Genomic DNA, 23,620 nt, shown 5'->3' on the forward strand with positions numbered 1-23,620 from the left:
ATAATCGAATACATAGTCATACATTATACTATATTACTGCACTATCAAAATCATATTAGACCCCCCTCCCCTCCCCCCCTTTGTGTTGCACGAGAATTACTGTAAAACGCGACTCGCGAAATATTCTTTATACATACCTCAGCACCATTTCGTTGCTTGTTGCATCAGTGCAATTTGATTTCAAGAATTTTCCTACGAAATACCGGGGATGGATGTTAGCAACAGACGGTTGATTTTTAGTCTTTCTTGTTGCTTCGGGGATGCGGTCGACAGCATTCGAGACATGCTCTTCGGGGAACCTTTACGAAATCGTGGCAAAGCATACCTGGCCCGAAAAAGCCAGAGATTGCCCGGTGCGATCAGGTATGCCGAGAATGGACTGCGATTCTGCGGAGCGGGAGGGTTTTTCTAGGAAAAAGGGATGCTCCCGGAGCTGTCTCGATATCTTTTCCCATATCGCTGATAGCTCCCTCCTTCGTGGGAGAAACCCTGGGAACACTGAAAGCGCGCGTAACAAAGGTGTAACACATTTGTGTCTTGACATTTAAAATCCTGGCTTTGTGCAATGCGCCGACAGACAATTTCGAGTCTTTTTAATATAACAATTCGTGGCGCAGTCTTTTCCTAACTCACCAATTTTATAGCACCGTGGGTTGAATTTAGTTCCTTAAAATAAAGTTGTATAAAGTAGAACAGGGTTTATTGTATTTCGGATTTTTTTTTTTTTTTTTGCCTATAACGTTAACTGTTAAGTATCCATTTTTTAAGCAATTTAGCGTTCAGTACAAATAAAGAAAATAAATAAATTAATAGAAATAAAAATGGTAGAAGTCCGGCTATTAAAATTTTCACGAGGGGTAATAATTTAACATGATAAATACAGATAGTAATATAATACATAAATGTACGCGCAAGTACTCTCATGCTTACGCAACAGCTTTTATCGCGCACGTTATCGATTAATATTATTATTTATCTATTTCCGCCGGTTTCATAAACATAGCAAATACATGATAGAACCCCTGGTCGTAGAAATAACCGATAATAGGAAATAATATGCATTTGTTACCGCTACAGTGATCCGCACTGGCATTAGATGACATCTCTATTAAAAAATAGCTAGTATTATCTGACGATTTAATTTATTTTAAAATCACGAAAAATATTAAAACAAAATAAAATAAAATGCAATTTGCGTGAAGTATTTGCGTACGAGTAATCTTTAGGTACGTTTTACGTATAATTTATATTAATTAATATAACGGCGATTATTTTAGCACCATCTTCCGTTATCTCTAAACTAATTATGTCGACATCGAGAAACTCGGGAGATGATAAGACGAGGGATGTTGACGGGATCCGAAGATCCAGCCTGGAGTACGGCACTGGGCGCGGTAGGGCACAAGTACGAACGCGAAGGGTGTCGGGGGGAAGAGGGTAGGTTGCGCGGTAGAGATGGGAGAGAGCCGAAGCGTGGCTCCGCCGGGTGCGGGGAGGTGGTACCTCGAGCGGGCTTGCCCTCCACGGCCTCCACCGCTCAGTCCGACCCGGACGTTCGAGCGAGACGCGTTTATTTTCCGTGTACGTACCACGCATCAACCGTACGCACGTTGTTGTGGCTTTTCTCGCTCTCGTTCGCGCGTATCTCGTATCCCGGGCCAGTTGGCGACCCGTGTGTTCGCACGTACGTAAAAAGAGGAAAAAGAAAAAAAAAAAAGAAAGTCTAAACGGGGAAAGGGAGAGAAGTGAACGGAATCGGTACTCCGGAACGATCTCGTGGTACACGCGGTACACGAGGCACCCCCTCGGACGAAAACGGAGCACGCGTTCGCGGACGGGTACTTAAACGTGCCGTTCGCGGAGGGAAGGAAAAGGAGGATACACGGGGGAGGGAGGGAGAGAAAGCGAAGAAAAAGCTCTCTCTGGGCCGCCTCGCCGCCGGCTTTCCACGGCCACGAATCGATACCACGCGACCGTCGTCGTCGTCGTCGTCGACGTCGCCGCTGCCGCCGCCGCCGCCGCCGCCGTCGCCGTCGTTCCTCTCTCTCTCCCTCTCTCGCGAACGCGGACGCGTAGCTCTCCTTTTGTTCACCGCTTTCCTCCTCGTTCCTCGCGGTCCGGAGAACGCGGAAGTACGCGCGCCTCTTCCGCGAGCACCGCGGGAACACGCGCGCGTTCGGCCGACCGACAAACGGGGTGCATCCGCGGTTCTTGCGACGTCTCGAGGTGTGCGGCGTGGGTACGGGGCCATCCCCTTGGAAAAGGATAGCGGCCGGTGCCCGGTTTAGTTGCTCGGAAATCTGTGAAAAATTTTGGATACCGCTCGCTCCCGAGCGAGGACTGGATCCGCGGGATCGCCCGGTGCAAACTCGATAAGTGCCGGTTCAGTTACACGTGACGCTGTTCTCCGCTCGTTTGGTGTGTTCTGTGACGAGCGCTACCGGTGACTGCGACAACTGATTTTCTCCACGCCTACAGGAATCCAATATCCACTCTTCGTCGTCGTAAAAGTAAGCCGAAAATATTTTCGCTTCTTTCACCGTTGCCTGCGATATATCTGCGCGTCGCGCGCGTCAAAGTCCCGGCAACGCGGCCCCGCGGGTCTTCCCCGTCGTCGGCTTTCGAGAGATATCACATCCGAGCTATCGCGCGCTTGTAAATTAGACGCTTGGCCGCCGACCAAATTGCCGATACCGCTAATTTAACGTCACGGTTTCGTTGCAACGCTCGCTTGCCTCGTTCTCTCCCTTTAACCGCGAGGTGCTCGCGCGATCGTCGCGTGCTCCGATACCGCCCCACGATCACGGCGGTACTTAGGGACGCGAGTCGATCGCGCTAATTAACTTCTCGCCGTAATCTCCCCTCGAACAACTCCGCTGTTAATGTTCCGGAGTGTTGACACTACGCCATAAACGCTCCAACTACTGTAAAACTGTTGTTTGGGAAGAAAATTAATATCAAAGTTTCGTTTAACGGGACAGAGCACGTCGAGTTGATATATTTTCCGCTAAATTATCTTCATATTAGTTTTGTTGTTGAACCCTGGAATTTTATGTGCCCCCGTCTGGCGAAATATCTTGACGAAACGCACCGACGAAAGCTGGGCGAGCCGTTCTCGCCGTGAAACATTAATTTCCCTTTGTCGAAAAATTAATCGTCTTTAAGGGGTCTAATGTTAGAAATATGCCGACAAAACCGGGACAAAGCGAGCAGTCGTCAAATGAGAGAACTCGTGCGGGCGCATTCTCCATTCTGGTATAATTTATGCCCTCGACATACCGGACGACGACTGAAGCGGACTGTCTAATATATTTCGGAGTCTCTTTATATTCTCAAAGATGATCCGTCAGCCGTATTAACCCTTTAACTGCGTGGCGAAACGAAGTTTGCTTTGTTAAATGTTTATAACGAATTGTACCCATTATCAATGCAATAACGCCGGATAGTTTCAGTTATATCCGAATTAACTTTTTATTTCATTGCATACGTTGAATTTTTATCTTTATTATTATTATTATTTTTTTTTTTTTTTGTAAATGTGTTTTATTGAAAGTGAGCGGTTAGCCTGAGAGCGCATAGTTTCGCTAAAATTTAGATTAACTGACGCAAGTCACCAGCTTTTGCATTAATATTTTAAACGATGATAGAGATTTTATTTGAAATAATTTTATTTTAACTTATAAATGTCGCGTATGACTGCATTAAATTTATTATACGTGTAAAGAAAAAATTTTCGATTACGCGCTCGACTCGTGTCACTTCATTAAAGCGCATATTATTTTAGCATTGCATTTTGTAATATATATGTAACTTATTTTCTGAATATTTGAATAAAACGATAGAAAACAATCTTGGGTATAAATTATTAATTTTATGTATTTAATCCTAACAATATTTTCGTGTAATTTACGGCTTTAATGACAGTATTGAATATCACTCGTTACGATTGACCGTATCCGTATCGGTTTAAAGCCGTAATTATTGCCGACGCTGAGATAATAAAAGAGCCACTTTTGCGGGAAAAGTTCGATCGGTTCAGAGAATCGAGTGTCGCGCCGCGTAAATAAATGATCGAATATGAAAAGCCAGGGAGGAAAGTATACAATAACAGACCTATAATTTTCTCGCTTGCATATAGAGCCGGCGCGTCGTAGGACGGTGCGCGACAGATATTACCGGCGCTCTGAGCTCCCTTCCCTTTCGCGGGGCGAGCTATAAGTGTACATTCTGCTCGTTATTGTTGCTTGAATTAATTACGAATTTATGGAGGAAGTCGCGTAAAAAAGAAACGAGGAAATTCTTGGCTCGATGCTTCGCGGGCGCTCGAATACGGCGGAGATAAATGTCCGCTCGTCGGAAGCGGGAATTTCGGCGAGCAGATACAAGTGTACGTCTTATTCTTACTACTTCTTTCCTCTTTCCCTTGGCACCGCAACCACCCACGGAATGACGCGTATACATGTCGAGGTATATATGAAGCTCGCCGAGCGCGGAGTTGATGCCCTCATACTTTAACCGCGTTTAATATGGAAGCATGTTATTGTGTCTGGAGTTCTTGTTGAAAGACCCGACAACTTTGTTTCAAGGGCTCGCGCGTTGCGCAAGATACCTATGGATTAAAATACGGCAAATCACTTAAAGTAATATCGCGAGGAAGTAAGGGAGACGGGCACGATAACGACACGGCTGTTCCAGTTCCAACGATGCCTTGGTATTCTTATTCAATTAAATACGATATTATCGAACGTGAAAACTGTTAACGACGATATATCGCTGGATTATTACGTACGTGGGAATTTCTAACGCTGTATCGTTCGGTCCGACCTGCCACGGTTGAAAACTCGAGGACGGGTACCGGCGCGTAAAAATGTTCCCGGCCCTGTTCCGATACGAAGTCTTGGTCAAAATGTCTTCGGAAAGTGGTTTTCCGTTTGCCGTGAAACAGAAAATCTCACCGGCAGCCTTGAGCGGCCCCGATCGATCGTAACCTTCGCAACGTCATGTACACCCTTTCCCTTCTACGTAGACCTTTTTCTAAAAAAAGACATCGGTACGACTTATAGACTCATACGGTTCCCCGAGCGATGACTGCGCGGGTGCATGCCGCGTACGCTTATTTAAATACCAAATAGACCGTTCTCTGCACGGTGAATCCCGTGGTCTGTGATTTTCGTGCCGCTCCATCGTTGTCATCGCCGTCGCCGTCGTCGTCGGAGGGTCGGGATCGTTGCCGCGTCGTCGAGGGTGTCTTGGGGGAAGGGCTGCTGGGACGTGCCCTCAAACGAGGCATAAAATCGGAGATGAGTCTCGTCGCGGATGCGAATCGGCCTTGTCTAGCGCGACCGGGAACGGGAGCGAGAAAGAGAAAGAAGGGAAGGGTCGCGAAACTGTTTCGAGCTCCACGGGGCGCATTAATCAATGCAGAAGAATAGCCCCCGTTCGCTTTGCCCACCCCTTTTGTCCTCCACTCTGTTGTTAGTGCGTATAATCGCGAACGTATACATTTTGTCTACGAACGCGAACACCAGGCCGCTTCAGCAGGGACCCGGCGACGTTTAGGGACGAAAGAATTATCATACGAAGCGCGGCGGCTATCGTCATTCTTTTCACCTGTAAATCTCTGCCGGCAGCTCGAGGTGATCTCCTCGGGATGAAAATTTGATTACGGATATTAGCTGCTTGCGCAACTTTTTAATTTGCGATATTAAGTCCCCTGCCGACTGACTTTCAAAGTAAGATTCTTAATTAAGGTAAAGTGCATTTGCAACTAATGGAAGAATAAGATTTTCTACCTGCACCACCGAAAGTTCATCGCTTGTAACTTGAGCGCTATTAACACTTGAACATTCTCTTTGAGGGCGGATTCAAAATGTTGAAAAGATTTGCAGACGAAAAGACGGTTCTCTTATCTTTTTTTTTTTAATTTTTTTTTTTTATAGACAGATTAAAATAATACCTAATGATAATTGAAATTAATGGTAGCGGATATAAAATATCGTATATGGAAAAATAAGATGCATGATTTTAAGAGGTGAAATTTAAAAAAACATATATGTATAATAATTATACAATATGCGTATTACTCTTTTTTTTTTTTTCTTTTTTACACTGCAGGGCCGCTATTGAAAAGCTCTTTAATATTATTTTACGGCTTTTTTATTCAACTTCCCCGCTTTTATTACTTTCTCGGTCATAAAAATAGTTTGTGATACACCATGCGCGAATACTTATGAATTAAAAAGAAACTCCATCGAGTCATTGTATTAATATAGCTCAATCGAAATTTATTCTTAATAGACTTTTTAAAGGGAATTATAATATCGCGTTCGATTAAAAAAAAAACTGCAAAGTTTTGTCTAGTTTTTTAAATTTCTTTTTTATATAACGCAATGTCGTTTACCCGCGAAACAAGCCGCGCGACGATAAAGATAACTAGAGGCTTATGGTTTTACGTCTGTTTCGATCGTGCGATGCATTTCGACGGCCCTTTTGCCTACCTCCCCGAGAAATTCGACATACGAATTAATAAACGTCCCAGTCGCTCTTCCGTTGCCACGGGATTAAAGTATCTTCTCCCAAAAGGGTGGATTCCGGCGGCGAATCCGCAAAGGGCGACAAGGCGGGATTGGCCGCGAGAATTAATCACTCGTCCAATCTGCGCGAAATCACGCCGTGTAATCGCTCGCTCGGAGTTCGTTATTAGCGCTCGGTGCGCTATAAAGCGACCGCGTTGTATTGTAGTTTCATCGGTAGTTTAGCAGAAACGACGGCAAATCGAATGTTTCGATTAATTGGTGCCAAGTGACCTTTCGGCCTTTTCCCTCGTCTCGGCATTTCTCGTTCCCTGGAATAAAACATCGGACGCGTTTTCCGCTTCGTTAACGTCAAGTCCATGTCATTTTGGATCCCTCGCTCGCGTGTCTTAGCGAATTTGGCAAACAAACCGTATAATTTCGTTTCCACGGCGAAAAGGAATACCGAAGTGAATCCTTGGTTTTTCCTCGCAGACTTGATTTTCTTTTCTAAATAAATTTTTAAGACAGAGTTGCATAACAATATATACCCACGTGTACGAGAAAGAGAAAGAAAAAGAAATGTCTTCTTCTTTTTTTTTTTTTTTTTTTTTTGCGCAAACAAATGAGACAGCCTCTCACATTTGTGATTTTAATTCGAAGCAGGGTGCATGTTTCGTGACATGCGGCGGGTAAATACTCGCGGGCATAAACGTCAGACAAAAGCGCGAGCCTGGAGTTGCGTTAGCAGCGGGACTCTATTTTAAACGAGGAATTGTAGAGGGACAAGGAGGATAACATTAGAGCTCTTCACGGTGAAGGAGCGGCACGAGGGAAAGAAACGGATCGGTCGCGAGACGCGAGAAAAAGGAGGGAAGACGGACTAAGACTGATAAGACCTCGTTATGGATTCCGGTGGCGTACCAGGCAGGACGTCCTCATTGCCCGAAGTGTCCTGCAAGATACGAAATAATGTCGGCGCGCGCACGAGCACGCGGAAACGCGAGGATAACTTATCCCGTCCACGCCCCATGGAATTTCTCCTATCTGCCTCTCGAAACTCGTATCTCCGTTTCCGTGACTCATCTCTCTCGCTTCCAATCTCCTACTCTCGGGACAAATCTCGCTCCGGAATCGTGACTACCCTTCCGAAAGTAGCGTATATCTGGACGCGATTAGGTCCACGGACTTCCGAGAGGACGTTCGAAAAAAGATTGCCCAACGTTTCGTTTACGGGAGAAATATCTCGTTTTGTTGTGTCACACGTGACTGCCACGCCGCGAGAATCTTTCAACGTGATAACGAACGCGGGACGAAAATACTCCGGGAGAAACATGTAAAAATTGCTTTCTTTCTGTCTGTCTTTCTTTCTTTTTTTTTTTTTTAAAGACATATATCAAATAACGTGACTTTAAATGTAGAATAATTTTAGCGAATGTTACTTGGAGCAATTGTGACGATAAGAACTAGGATACGTGTATTATTATCTGCATTTAGAGGCAATATAAGCGTGATGCGAGACTATATTGCGAATGACGACGGCGTTCGCAACAACGGTAGAAGATTTACGGTGCACCTCTAAGCGCGTGATTATTTCTTGGCGGGGATACTCGTGACGAGGGTCGGGCCGAAGACATCTTTCGAGGAAAACACTCGGCTATAACGCCGGAACTTTATTAGGCGCCGTCTTATTTCTTCGCGACGGTCCACCACCGTCTGCATAGTTCCGCGAAGAATTTCGCAGCACTCTCGCTGAGGCAACACTTTGGAAACTAGGTTCCCCGTGGCAGAGAAATACTCCGCGCTCGGGAAAATGAGTACGAGTACAGCGTAAAAATGACGGGCGATCGCGATTTTAATGTATGCTTCTTCAAGTTAGAGTTTAGCTGTAATTTTACGACGCTGTTACTTTGGGACCATGTTAAACATAAAACTCTAGAACATTGTTTCGATGCGATAATCGTTAAAGGCTCTCGATTAATTCGCCGTACGACAGGTCCTAGCGAGAAAATCATAGAGGAAAATTAACGGGTGTTTGTAATAACTTGCATTACAGCGATGTAATACGCGACGTCGTGTACGCGACCGTTTCTGGAAGCTGCGAAAGTTGGCGTAGACGATTTCACTGGCGGTCAGACAGAAACTTCTTACGCCTGATGCTTGTTACATCCGTTTGACGGTGGGTGGAGGAAAGTCGACCGACGTAGAATGATGGGTGGAAAGGGGGGAGAGGGGCCCCGAGGACGGGAATCTCGCGAGTAGCTTCCGCGACCAAGACTTGACTCGCACCGATGAAAAATTCACATCGACGATAACTCGGCCGTTGCATTTTTCATAGCGCCGCGAAACTTTCTTATCCGTCGCTTATATCCGGTGTCGTTCTCGACCCGCACCGGCGGCCACGTGCCTCTGGAGGCTGATAAAGGTTCGCTCGCGCGCGTTCGTTCGTTGCACTTCCGCCTTGATACCGTCTTCCGCCGTTTCTCTTTCTCCCTCATTCTTCTCCGTCCTCTTTCGTATATCACGGATTTTTCGGCGCACCGAAATTTCCTGGCGACTTTCGCCGAGAGAGTTTATTTCTTCCGCGCGTGTACATGCCGCGTATATGTATATGCGCCCATCGCGCTACCGCGGCACTTCGAACGACGTGCCGAAGAATTTTCGCAGCCGCGTGAGGAAAATTGATCCGCGATTCTCGCATTCTATCGTGCAGCTCTGTATTTCAATTCGCCGGCAAACGCGCAGAATTCGCGAAATCTTAGACACATCGTTTGTTGAAGGATTAAATAGGTACGAGTGCATTTAAATAATTTCCAGAATGCGCGCGTAGGTACGCCGCGCGGATTTTTTTCCTCTCCCGCTACCCCACGCCGGCATTGCAAATTCCGCTGTTTGTGCATTCCGATCTATTCGAAATCGCGCGTGTTGTTAAATACGAAAAAAATTTTTTTTTTTTTTTTTTTCGAATTGTTTCCCGGCGGCGCGTGCCCGGAGCGGTCCTTTTGCACCAACTTCCGCCGTTCTCATTCGATAGATGATATGTGCCAGCAGCGACGCAAATAGACACGTCGCCCGGTTTTAGTTGGAACGATTCACTCGGGCGAGACGTCCTCGTGATGACAGTTCGACGTGTTACATCCGGGCGTCCCCTTTTTCACTGTAATTCCGTATCTCGGCGCCGCGCCGCGCCGCATCGCGCGGGAAAGCGATGAAAAATGTGAAAAACGAAAAGCCCTTTCACATGATGTCGCGTAACTTTCGTGTAACGTTATGTAACTGCGATCTCGGTCCCCGGCGCCGCTTCCCACTCGAATCGGAGATATTCCCTTTACGACGTGATCATACGTCGCATTAGGTTTCCCGATACTTTTTTCTATTACGCTTTCCGACAAGGACAATCTCTTTGTTCGCCGGAAAATTGATGAAAGTATCAAAAAACAAAAATTATAAATTTTAAACTGCGAATATGAAGCCGCGCGCTCTCTCTCTCCTACTTCGGGTAATAAACTTCATTTAAATTGATTGATTCTCTCACGATTTTAATTATGATGTATTTACTTTCCCGAGACTTTAGATATATCACTTAGAAAAGATTAAAAGAATTAAAAATGATAGATGTAACTAGATTTTAATGCATCCAGCCGGCTAATCTAAACTTTAAATTTGATTTACGTGAATAAAAGCACGTAAGTAAAATAGATGCACTCGCAATAACGAAATTAAATTCCAGAAATATGTAAGAATTATTTCATTGAATTTTTCATTCGAATTTTCGCTGAATAACATTTTTATTATAATTATAATTTTTCTCTCTCTCTCTCTTTTTCTTAGAGCAAAATTCCTAAGATCGAAGATTAGAAAATCTAGCGTCACGCAGACGGAATATCCCTTAATTCACTTATATTTGACAGAAAATGTTTCATATCGGAAAGCTGTCTCCCTCCTTCCTTTTCTCCCCTCGCACATTTTTATCCGATAGCGTATGCAGCGAGGTTCTCTCAGTCTCGGAGATTCACTGCGCGTCAGATGGAATCTTTCCGAAAACTCCTCTCGAAGAGAGATAGGACGGCACCCGCGTCGATCTCGAATTCAGCCGGTGCGTATTTACCGCGGGCACCGGGCGCGATTAACTCCTCGAAGAAGTAGGATCGTAGACCGCCTCTGCGATTAAATATGCACGATTTCAGACGAATATAAAGTAGCGGTGAGAATGGCAAGGGTCTTTACGTGTTGCGATAGGCGTACTCGCCGTACCTTTTGGCCGGGGTTCAAGAGCCAAAGTGTTGCCCCGCGACTCGCGCAGGGGGAGCGATCCTGAAGAGCGCCAGCGAGAATTTGCTTATATCTTTCTCGAGAGCTCGTAGACGTTCCCGCTTATGAAGTCTGATCGTATGAGAATGCTTCTTCTCTCTTTATCGCGGACTCACCTTTCTGGAGTGCGAAGAGGGTCCCACTTAAATGAGTTTCCGAGGCAGTTGTTATGAAGCGACACCGGTGTCAGGTATTCGACACTAGCGAGGGCAAAGGAGATACGACTGCTTAATTGAAATTTAGACGGGTATGAAAGTTCCCCAGGTAGGCAGATGGTCGGGTAGGTCGCACCTTCAACGTGATATTTTTCTTCCTCTTTTTTTTCTTTTTTTCTTTTTAATTTTTTTTTATCACGGTATTTACGACTGCAAAACGTCTTATTTTAAAATATGAGTTGATATCGAGCCTCGCAAAGAACCTGCGGGTTCTTTTACGCGAGAGCGAGTTTATACTTTGAATCGGGCACCGATATGTGAACTGAATTTCACGACAAGCTTCATTATACGTCGCATACGCGACAGCCGGAATTATATTGATATAACAACGTAACTGGTCTAATTATTGGAGAATAATTCAACGATCTGTAATAATAATTACTGTAACGCCGTTGTAGCAATATTCACGAAGAGAGAAGGCAGCGAGTGTAGTATTAATCAGCCAGGATGCTGTTGGGAGGTCCGGCATTATTACGTACACACAGGGATCGGAATTATATATCTACGTTAATTCAATAACCGCTGCTCTAGTTGACCAGCAAAAATAGACCACTCGATATTAATGGCGTAAATTATTAGAAGCAAATATTCGCTCGGTAATTTATATAATAATAAATTATTTAATATTCCATATATGAAAAATAAAATTAAAAACTTCTAAATTTAACAAAAATTTTATCCATTAAAAGAAAAAGAAAAAAAAAAAACGCGATACTTTTTTTTTTATTATAACATATGAATAAGCGCTAATTAAATCGAAGGAACTTATGGAATATTAAAGTAGATCGGCTTACTTATGAAAAATAATATGTTATGAAAATAAACCTCTTCGATTCTGAATCTACGGTCCCTCGTAATTTTAGTTTATGAGATTCTATAATACAAACGCGTATAATCGTACATCATCGTGGGGACGGCAAACGATCCTCGATTCGTACAATTCAAAGTAAATACCGGTTTCGCACCTGCTCGAAGGTACGAGGCGGAAAAGAACGAGGTGGAATGCGGGGAACGCGCAGACCTCGTTGAGGGGATCGCCGAAAAATCTCGATCCCTCATCCAACTCATTAAGGATACGGCATGACGTAGGGCGTTCACCTAATTTAAATATTTCCCCTCGGTCCCTCAGGGGTCCCGAGAGTTTTCTAATTTAACCGCGACGGCGGCCCGCGTCTATCGTCCCACCACCTTTCCCTCGTTCGTCGCGCTCATACCCCGGGACTCGTTAAAGTCCATTAAGCGGCGAAGAAAAGACGGGCGGCCGTGGTGGAAAAAGGAGAAATATCGCAGGTGCCGGCTCTTACCGAGACGCAGGTGCTGCCAGAAATTCGCTCTGACGTTCCCGCAAGATTACATCGGGCATCGCGTGTGTCTCGCGCGTCATCCGATAACTTTCTTTTTCTTTTTTTTTTTTTTTAATCTGCGATTCCACGCGTCACTCTTGTCATTCTCCGACGAATCCCAAAGTTCAACAAATAGGATTATAGGGCAATTGGAAATTTGGTAATCGTCATTCATCAAATCCCCTTTTACATAGCTGTCGAGAGCAAACGCAAGGGTGACCCGAGCCACCCCATGGGTCTTTCCGAGTTAATGCCTTTCTTTTCGTTCCGAGTGGTCAGTACGTACGAAGATTAATATTAACGGTACGCAAGTCGTGGTGACCGATCGGCCACGCGTATCCGCGGGCATCGCCTCCTCCCGTTCTTCTCCCCGTTTCGTCAGTCTCTCCAGTCTATCGTGGCATTTTCGAAATTTCGTCCACGCGTCCCCTTCGCGCGGAGGATTCGTCGCGTCATCCTCACACAAACGAGCGCGGTTTCTCCGTACACGGTGAGCGTAGCGCACAATGGCCGCGCGCGGTCGTGCAAAATACTGTGTACAAGGCGCGGAAATGCGGCGGGAGGAAGGAAGCAGATTCCATTTGCGGCTAAATGACTGATGCGCCCGCGTGTTGCGCGTCACGTTATGACTCTGGACGTGCGATGATATATCGCCGTAACCATCGCGTACACGCTTGCGAGCGAGCGAGCGCGGGGATAACGCGCGGACGTGTGCGTTACACGTGCGCGCGGGCTAGCCCGCCGTCGTTGTATGCGTTAACGCGTTACATTTACGGGTAAACCACGAGCTCGCAGGACCGTAACAAGAAGCTCGCATTTCGGAACGTTTAATCATGCTGAAGTATTTCGAAGAGTTTAATGAAGACAGATAGGTGTGATATTGTTTATTCGGAAATATGCGCGACGATTAATGCGAGAGTTTAGGCGCGGGCGAATAATTAAAAGGAATTTCGGCGCAGATGGACGATTTTCCATTTTGATTTTTCTAAACGATAAAATACCGTTTAAAGCGATATCCATCATGCCACGCGTGTAGCTAACCGGTTCATAAGGATCAAAGGCGCGGAAGAGCGATCGTTTGGAAAGGTTTTATTTTATATTTATGGATTTATTCCTAATTAATTTTTCTCGGCTTTAGTAATTATTAAAAAAAAAAAAAAAAGAAGCGACAGTGAGACTTTCAACAAGATTTTAAATAATAGACGAAGATCCCATTATCTTACGAGGTCCGGTAAAGATTAATAAAAATTAATTAAATTAAATTAATTAAATATTTGTCCACTTCAGCTTAAGCTTGCTAAAAAGGGGACTTGATTTACAAAAATATCTATTCCCTCATCCTTCCATACTACTCCCTACATTTACACACTTTTATGCATTTCTTCTATTCATATTCACATCACAGTTCTTCAATCTATTGCAAAATACCTGTATATCTCCTTACCATTAATTACATTTCCTTACATTACATTACATTTCATTACCTTACATTAAAAGGTTAATAAAAATAAAATCTTGGCTATCGCTGGAGATTAGATAGTTTCCGTATGGCGCGCCGCTACGTAACCGGACAATGCTCCGGGTTGCATTATGAAATTCATGAAAGTAGTTGCCTCGCGCCGGGTCGGTTTCGTATCGCGCAGACTGCAGGGAGTTTGGTCATCGTCTGCGATATCGACGACGGTGTTGGTTCCCGCTGTTGACCGGAAGACCTCGGTGTACGACGGTGGCCGGTCTATACATATACACATACGTAAGAGACGCGCAATTTGAATATCGGCCTCGGTGGTGGCGCATCATAGCGAGATTACTCCATTATACCTCATAGACAATGGAAACCGCTTACGTGGCCGTAAATGGCTTCGTCTACCGCGAGAAGACAGCTCACCACGCCGGTTTTCGCCCTCTGGCTCTTTAACCTTCCGCCGCGCTCTATTTCACGTTGCTTTACCTCCCTTGCGCTTCTTACGTTTCGCCCCCTACCCTTTAGTCACCTATTTTTTGCATATTTATTAACTTCTACTTAGATAACCTGACAGTAAACAACTTTTTAAACGCTCTTGATTGCAGTTTATATCCATATTAATATATATTACACGTCAATTGCGCATCTACATAATAATCTAGCATTACGTGCGAAGCTGTTATTAATATTTTAATTGATTATTATTTCACATTAACATTCTATAATTATATCTCCGCGACGAAATAAATTACAACTACGTAACCATATAAATAAATATATAGAACAAATAATATATAATTATTTATCATGCATGAAGTTTATGTCAATAATACCAGCGTCGACGTAAAATTTTAATTGAACAGAGAGAGAGAGAGAGAGAGAGAGAGAGGAAACACGGCGCGCTTTACGCGCGTTATTTACTCTGGCTTCTGCGCTGTGTTAAAGAAAACTGTTTTGCATTTAATAATTTTTGGCAACGAGGTACGGGAAAATAATAATATAGTAATTATAATTTACACTAGAAGAAACCATGCGCGAGCTATTTTTTAAAAGACACGGACACACGTGGCTTCTGTATAGTGCGTAGTGCGTACGTGTGCTCGCGCGGCATGTAGGCTCGCGTTTGCTTTCACCTCCCCCCTCCTCCCCCGCGGCTATCTATTCGTTACTCTCGTTCGATTTAATTGTAATAATTAATTAGTATGTCCAGACAAAGACGGTGCTTTCACCAGGTCGTCTTCGATCTCGAAAATCGCGAAGACCGTCTTTGCCTGGACATATTAATTAAATATTAAAATTAAATCGAACCTCAAAATCGTCGACGTTGACTCTCGCTTGGCGTGAAGCAATCAGAGTCGGTTTTAAGCGGTAAGAATTAACAGCTAATTTACGCGTCACGCCAATTTTTTTAAGATAGGAATCGGGCAACCGTAAAAACAGTCGAAATCCCTTTTTAAATTTGCATATTTGGTCGAGATCGGCTTTCGGGGGAAGCAGTAATTGGTACCAATGCTCTCGTATGCGAATACAAAGTACGTCAAGTGCTCAAACGCGTTACATACGTCTGCATCTGCGCGGCTCGCTCACACACGCACGTATGTCTACATTCTTTCACGGTTTCCCACGAGTTTCGTTTTACCGTATCGAATAAATCGTGCCTTGTCCCATTCTTGAACGGCGCTCGCCCTTTCATCCGACGACGTTCTCTCTCTTCGAGCATGCCGCGGTCTCCCGCTTTAACCACCCTCTCTCCCTTCTTGTCGTATATTCTCTTTCTCATCGATCGTCTCTCGTCAAAGCTTCCCTTCCCCATTCGCCCTAACATCGTTACGATATCGTCGCGTGCTCCCGAGACACGTTCGACACGGGTTTGGAGTTGTTCGAAGGTGTCTGGCGCGGGGGCGAGCGGCGGAGGGATGGAAGAACAACGGTAATCGGGGGTGGGAGAGGTTGTAATCGCGCGGGGATGCGACCGCACCCCTCGACGATGTAGCCTTGGTGTGCGATTGATGTGACACACACGCTAGCTTCATGATGACGGCTTAAATACGCCTTCTCCTTTAATTGAATGAGTTGACGGCCGCAGAAGGGACCAGAGATGTTCATTTATTTATTTAATTTTTTTTTATATATATTTAAACAACTTCCACGGTTGATCGTCAACCGTACGTAGAATACGTAAAATCAGAAATATGCAATATGCAATTTGATAATTTTGGATTACCTCGTTTTCTGCCGTTTCTTTTCTCTTTCTTTTTTTTTCACGATTTTTATTAAATTTTTTACTCGTCGAGAGGTAACGTTTCGAACAAGAGCGCTGTTACATGCATTTTCAATCCGAACTGCTCGTGAATCGTTGAATAGGATTCGCGATATTTCGACATTCTCGACGTGGAAGATCGAGAGAACGTGTCGCAAACTGCAGGCCTCGAAACGCGCTCGCTACTCTCAATCTGCCTCGCAACGAGCGGAGAGACGCGCCGCCGTTAAATTTTGTACGTAATTTGCGGCTACCCCTCTACACACGCTGTCGGTCGATGTACCTCATAGATCTTCCGGTGACCTCAACGAATTCCGTCGGCTCTAAAGTTATCTGTGTGGAGATAATTCGATATCCCTGCAATTCTCTTTCTTTTTTTTTTTTTCGATCTTGCTTAAAGAATAATATCATTATTTATTAGTTAAAATTTTATTTCTTTTGTTTTTTGTTTAAATATATTTCGTTGAATATTATGTCTAAAATAAATGCATATCCATTATAAAAAGTGCACGAAAATAAAACTTTTAAAATATTTACAAACGGTTGACGTTGAAACGCTTCGAGACTCGATAATCTGATATTCTCTATTAACCGATTGAAACAACGAAATATTGAAAATTACTCGAGTTGGATTTAATCAATTCCAGTTAAGTAGATATTTATTCTTCATTTAACCGAATTTCCGTTTCGTAGACTTCTGCGCTTCGTGATTTCTCACGTCGGCGATATCAATAATCATGACGTGTCTCCGTTACTGTAAATTTATTCTTTTAATGCCCAGCCGTTTTTTAATATTCAAAAGCATAACGTTACCCATCGATTCACCCTCGACGGTTTTCGTCAACGTTGCCCCGAAGTAGCCTCTTATTCTTACATATGTCATTGGTAATGGCAGTTTCGGTATTAATAATCGAGAGCGCGTCTCTTTGTCCGGCCTCATAAATTCGCAGTCGTTTTTTACTTATTCAAAAGTGCCCGCTCTTGCTTTCCGATTCACCCTACCCCTGGACTGAGATGCTACCGAGAGGAGTACGCCACTGCGCGGACGTGGTGGCTGCACGGGGGTCGCCCTGGTTGTCCGTTCTCCTGCCGAGTGCACGGGCCGGCGCGGTGCGGCTCGGCGTCCCTCTGGAATATTAATATGACGCGAAATATTATAAGCCACGACAGTCGACGTCGTGGGAATACTAAATATTATCCCGCAGAAGCTCCGGCCGGTCGGTCTACTACTCCCGCCGCGTGGTGGCTGTATTTTGCTCCTGGCAGCAGCCCGCAGGACATGCCGCGGTCACGAAACGCGGTGATAAACTGGCTTTCGCGCGTCACGACGCCTCGATGTGGCCGCAAAAAGCGTGCGTGAGAGCGAACATCTCACGGACCCGATCCCGCAGCTTCCGCTGCAACTCTCGATCAAGCGGTCCTAACTTCGGCCCTCCGCGAGAAACGGCGCGGCGCTTTTTGCGCTTGTCATTTGCGCGGGGTGTGATTTATCGTCCGTATTTTCCGAGCCAAGCCCGCGGCACAGAGCGCCGAACGAATCCTTCGTCTCTTTTTACCATTCGGTTGTACTTCGTATATAACCCCCGGTTTCGTATTATATCCGTAATAGCGGTGTGGTTTTGGTTTTGCAGAAATTAGACACTTTACTCGCGCGGTCCGTGGCCGAGAGAGCGAACGCCGCTTTAAACTGAGTTGTTCCATGAGTTAACTACGTTGCAGATATTTCGCTTTCTCGTGAAAAAATTTTAATCAGATTATTACGCGCCGAGACTGAAAAAAAAAAAAAAAAAAAACAAATTATGAAATTTTATTTTTAATTATGAAAAAGAAAAAAAGAAAAAAAAATTGCAATCTGTTTTCGGACACTTTGCATTGGTGTGACATCAGAATCCGTTTTGCGTGCTCGCGAAGCAATTATATCGTAAGCCGAAGTAAAATCTTGACCTCTAAATTTTTTCTTAACCGATCACAGGCCAACGATTGATAGATTTGATTAATATAATTAATAAATTGCTTTTTTAAGGTACGTTTTTCGCTTGCTCGTGTCCACAATCGATTGCGTCTGAAAGAATAGCAGTTGCGACGTGTTGCTTAGCATAATAACGCGAATACGGCTCGTCGGAACATTGATCTGTACGGCGCGATAATCGGCAATAACGTTACGCGAGCAAGATGACAGAATGGGCGCGTAAGTTAGGTTGACGCGCTAACGCGACATTTATTGGACGGCGGTCGCTATCGTTGTGCATACCTCGGTTAACAGGTCGTTTTCTTTAATGGCCAGATAAACTGGCGAACAAGTGATTATTGTTCTCTGCCTTCTCGCAGCCCGCCAGCGCTAAGGAAAACGTAAGGTGCGCTAACCGTTTCATCGATCAGTTTCCTATCAATAATATAAATGCGCCTATAATAATTTATTAATTATGAATATTATAACTGCTTGCTACACATGTTTAAACGCACTCCCCTCGCGCTGGAATACATCGCGGCATCGGAGATGTTTCCGTAACATTTTCCATATATTTGTTTCATAATCTATGACGCTCATATATTCGCAACGTGATATAAGCGTCGAGATGAAACTTCCTTGCGATTTCTGGCGCGAGAAAAAGGGCAACTCGACGGCTGTGCGAGGGGGAGGGGGACAGATAGAAAAATCGTACGCGTCATAATTTATGCTTCGCCGTTCCCGGTTACCCGTCTAGATTAGATTTGACGAAAGAACGAAGTAAGATAACGAATTCAACGACACGAATGAAAATTTGCCGGGATTTCGTCGTGATGATTTAGATTTAATTATCGGAATCATCTGTTCTTTTTTACTTCAATGTGATTTCCCGATACTGTCCTCCTCGCATCACGGTATAGCATCGTAAAGATATAAAAGTCACGCCAGCATGATGTATGGGTGATATATTTACACAGTTATAAAAAATGTAAAGGTATGTTCCCGTGATGAATCTGAATCTATGTAGCTTGTTCCGCAACAAGTTGCGTCTTATCCGCGCTCAGTTTGCCGTAATAAAATTATGAGGACTAACAAGATCGATTTACTCCCGTTAACTGATGAACGCTCATGCTTTATTAATGGACGCGTAACGTTTACGCTTTATTAATAAATGCAGATAGATACGAGATATATATTCCGCGGTGTGCCGCTTAGGTAGAAGCAATTTCTTTATCTACGTTTTTCGCGCAGGTAAATTGATTAAGACGATCGATGAAAAGAGTAAAGAAAACAATGCGCGGGCGCGAGAAGAAAATTTCAGACGATCATTAATATCGCTGACCATGCGGTGTCTGGTAACGACATTTCGAAAGAATTTCAAAGGAAATAACACGAAGAATTGAATTTGCAGGGTACCTTTCCCGATTTAACGAATTCAATTATTGGAATCGCGCGCATACCATGATTACAGATTCTCTGACCAAGTCGGAGCCCGAGTGTTTCTTTATCGAAAATTTGACGAGGAACCTAATAATAGAGCCGTGCTCTGGCGGACATAAAATATTACGCGAAATTAGAATTTGCCGTTTCAGAGTTGATTTTTTAACGGAAAGCCTGGGCGATTCGTCATACGTGATCCAAATAATTATTCCGATGAAATAACACTCTCTATCTCGAAATTGTCGAGTGGGTGGAAATATTATTGGCTCGCGGGGACGATTTTCATCGCTCGTGCAAATTGTAACGTCGTCAAGTGCACGAAACTTGGAACGTAAGGGCGTGTTATTATGCAGAAGAGAAGACGAAAGGGGACGGGGGACGCGATGTGTCGGTTGGAAAGAAGAAGCCAGCAGCGGCGGCATCAGGAGCGCCCGGTGCTGGTCGTTAGGTAGCGCCGTAGCAAAATTAATTACGCCTCGAAACTGTCTTAATTAAAAATGTGTTCGCCATCCTCGCTCGCTCTCCAGCTCCGCATCCTCCATCGCCTGTTCTCTTCCCCCCCTCTGTCCCGCTTGCGCTTTTAACCTCCGTCACCTTTCATTCTCTCTCCGCGTCCTTTCGACCAACGTAATATTTCGCCTCCGCCTCGACTTGGTTCCCATCAAGGGCGGAGATCACCCTCGCTCCGCCGCGCGTTATACCTCGTGTTCCCGCCGTTGCACCCTTATTACCTACTCGGTCGCGAGCATAAGCGTACTGCCATGAATATTATGTCATTATGCAATCTCGCGGCGCATGCAACGCGCCGTCGTGTCGTGTGGCCTCACGCGGCTGCACCTTGCGCCGATGTTGCGCCATTCGCCGTTACCCACCGCGCGATGTAGTCGCTAGGTATTTAAGGGTTGATTCTCCGTGCTCGCTATTACGATCCTAAGTCGAGACGCCCGCGAGTATCTTTAAACCCGCATGCACTTGCGTTATATCAGCTTATAATTCGGGCTGCATCACTTTCTACGCTCGCGTGCAACAGCCAGTTACTCGAGATACTTTCCGATTTTCCCTGGGATATTATACTGCAATATAATCTGGATAGCGTATGTGTTATAAATTTTAAATTCTCGCGTAAGTCTTTAAATTTATTCCGCGTTATTATTACTTGGAAAGTTTTACGAAAAGATGTACTAATGATTAAAGAAAATACGTCGAACGCAACCGGTGACGTACTCTTTTTGATACGATAGACCTTGATTGGACTCACGAGAAAACTACCCTCCGGCAGAAATTACCGTAATCGCTGGCGCAGTTATTTTAGAACAAAAAAAAAGCGATCGTGCAAATCTTTTTTTTTCCATTTTTTTTTTTTTTTTTTTTTTGCGGCGCAAGCAAAGTCACGCGTTCATGAGAACGTGACCACGAGATTCGCGATAACATTGTGACCACGCGAGCCAACGTATAGTGCTCGAAGCTCTTGCGTTTAACGCCTCAATTGAAGGTATTTTTCAACTATGATCGCGAAAGCTTCAAGCTGAGCGCCGAGTTTTCGTTAATAATATCCTATATATTTTCAGTCCGATGTGGGAGAGGGAGGGTGGTGCACCCAAACGTTTCACTCGTAATTAACGTGGCGCTGCTAATCGCGCAATTTACTGTACGACAATCGTTTATTTGCAAAGTTATGATCTTTCCGCGAGCGCACTCGACGCAGAAGCTGCTGTTGTTGCAGTTGCCGGCGGATTTGCGCGAGAAAATGCTCGCCGCCAAATTTCGCGAACAAATAGTATTATTCATCGTGAGCGAATTATATCATAATTTGCACTTCGGGCATTTAAATCGTAATTTTCACAGCTAATTCCTCCAGCGTAATGATAATGTATGTATTTGATGTGGCTGTAAATATAGAACGACCCGCGTTTAAACGGGAGCGCGGATGTAATTTATTCATTTAAATTAGACTCTCGCAAACACGAGTGTGCCAGAATTAATTGGAAAGTACGGATACCCGGCGATAGTTACGTTCCCGAAATTACGCTCTCCGCGCCAACTTAGTTGCAAGCCTTTTACATTTTCGGGACCAAAATAATTGCCCGAACAGTCGATCGTGCTGAGCTGCACAGGTGATGCCGATGTAAAGTCTTGAAAAATAAATTCACAGTATTTAAAAGTCTTTCTTATAACTTAAAAACGTAAAAAAAAATATAAGAAATATAAAAAATGTAAAAAAGGAAAATACGTGACTTTCGAATATAATTATTTTACTAGAAACGTACGTAACTAAAAGAACAAAATTTTAAAAGACTGTTGAGTCTCGACAAAGTTTAATACTGTCGAATTATCAAGTGGAGATAATAGAGAAGGTAGATTAATATCGTTCTCTGTCGCCGAACACTTGAATAGCAGAAAATTCGAAATTACGTGTTCAGCTTTTGTTTATCATTTCTACGTTCCTGTATTTTCCAGCTGCATATTTCTGCAACAAAATGCGTACGTAGCTATTATACTCCGCGCTGTGACGATAAAGGGAGAATTCATATCTGACTTTCCACTTCAAATAGATATAAAAACGCTAATAAATTAGAATTTGCCGAAATAAAATTCATACAACCATTTTTAATATCGCGGAAAACGAGAATATGCATTCCATCCCAAATGACATTATTATTATATTTTTTTCTTTTCGCGATTGCAATAGCGCGTTTTATAGTAAATAAATTTCATAACATTTCTAAAATAGTAATTAACTTTTGGCTAAGTATAATATATTATTAAAGCTACTTGCGCGGTACCTCTTTCAACTTTTAAGTAATATTACCTTGAAATTGATTTAAAAAATTTATTCGGCAAAGAGAGTGAGGAATTTCAAAAGAGATTAGTGGATAATACTTAAATGTACTTAACATCCGAAACTTAGAATATTAAATGAATAATTCTCATTGTTTCCTACTAAAATCTCGGCTTTATAAGAATTTTTTTCAAGATAGTTTTAAGTACATAATGCATCCGCTATGACTATAAATAGATAATAAATCGTCGGCATCAACATACGTTGAATGCTACGCATTATTGCGATAGCATCGTGAATTTATCGATTCAATTTTGCTTTCGTGCGCCGAGTTTCGTGGCAAACGGCAGTTTCCAAAAGGAGCGTCCATAATCCAATATTCCTAATAGGGAGAGATGAGAAAACCTACGTACACGCGATTATTGGCTCGCACTAACCAGGTTTTAGTCTAAGGCGCAGTAATTGTTACGCGGTTTATTTAACACGAGCGTTATTATCGCCAGTCCGAATACCGAGAGAGGAAGAGAAGAGGCAAAGGGGCGAACGTAGGTGTCCCCACCGGGTGGGTAGGGGGTGTGAGCGAGGGGCACGCAACGGCTACGTCGCGCTATGGAGATTTGTGCACGAGTGACTTTTGCCACGAGTTTCCAGGTCGTTTCGGGCCACTTATGGCACCTCGTGCCATAGCTCGCGCACGAACGGTGCTCCATCATCTCGATCAGAGAGAGAAAGAGAGAGAGAGAGGGAGAAAGCGACTCTATGCATGCACAGCGGATATGGAGTCGCGCTGCATTTCTGAATTATTGCCCCGGGCGCGCGCGTACACTCATCTTTTGTCGCAGATGCGAAGAACACGAAAAGATCGCGAAATATCTCGAGGAGGACAGATGGATTGATGTATCGAGAGCCCGTTTCCCTTGCTCGATAATGCGCTCTAGCGAGAAATGTTCGCTCTCGTGAGAAATCTCGTACGTAGGATTCGCGCGGTGCGACGTGTGTCACGCGATTGCGCCTGAATTGCTACGACGCTTCGGCTGAACGTCATTTTCGACCTGAAACTTCCGAATTTCGCCGTTTAATCCTTTAATTTCTTGTGTGAATTCGCAGAAATACGATTGTGCGGTACATGCAGGTACCCTGATCTTTTGCCAATAGATTAATTTGTTTTATTTTATTTTATTTTATTTTATTTTTTTTTTGCGAAGGTGCGAATATTTCTTCCGTCACCATTAATCCCAAAGGGAGTATAAAATCGCGCAAAAATTAGAAATTCGAAATATTTACGTACGCGCGGTGCAATTAATATATCTGAATAAACGCGTAAAGCTGTCGTTAATAATCTGACTC

At 44.0% G+C, this 23,620-nt stretch overlaps 1 protein-coding gene across 3 annotated transcripts in view; it reads left to right on the top strand.

Annotated features, from left to right (window-relative positions):
* Nucleotides 1-23,620, top strand: part of LOC139104448 (uncharacterized) — a 230,150-nt gene that overhangs the window by 16,668 nt on the left and 189,862 nt on the right. For 2 of the 3 annotated variants that reach the window (XM_070659956.1, XM_070659960.1), the window contains exon 1: nt 1,171-2,510. The exons of the other annotated variant lie outside the window; for it this stretch is intronic. The gene's annotated coding sequence lies outside the window, so the exon portion shown is untranslated. Of the gene's footprint in view, nt 1-1,170; nt 2,511-23,620 lie in introns of those variants that run through there. 3 annotated transcript variants of the gene reach the window in all.

Source organism: Cardiocondyla obscurior, linkage group LG07, assembly GCF_019399895.1.
Source record: "Cardiocondyla obscurior isolate alpha-2009 linkage group LG07, Cobs3.1, whole genome shotgun sequence".
Taxonomy (NCBI): Eukaryota; Metazoa; Arthropoda; class Insecta; order Hymenoptera; family Formicidae; genus Cardiocondyla; species Cardiocondyla obscurior.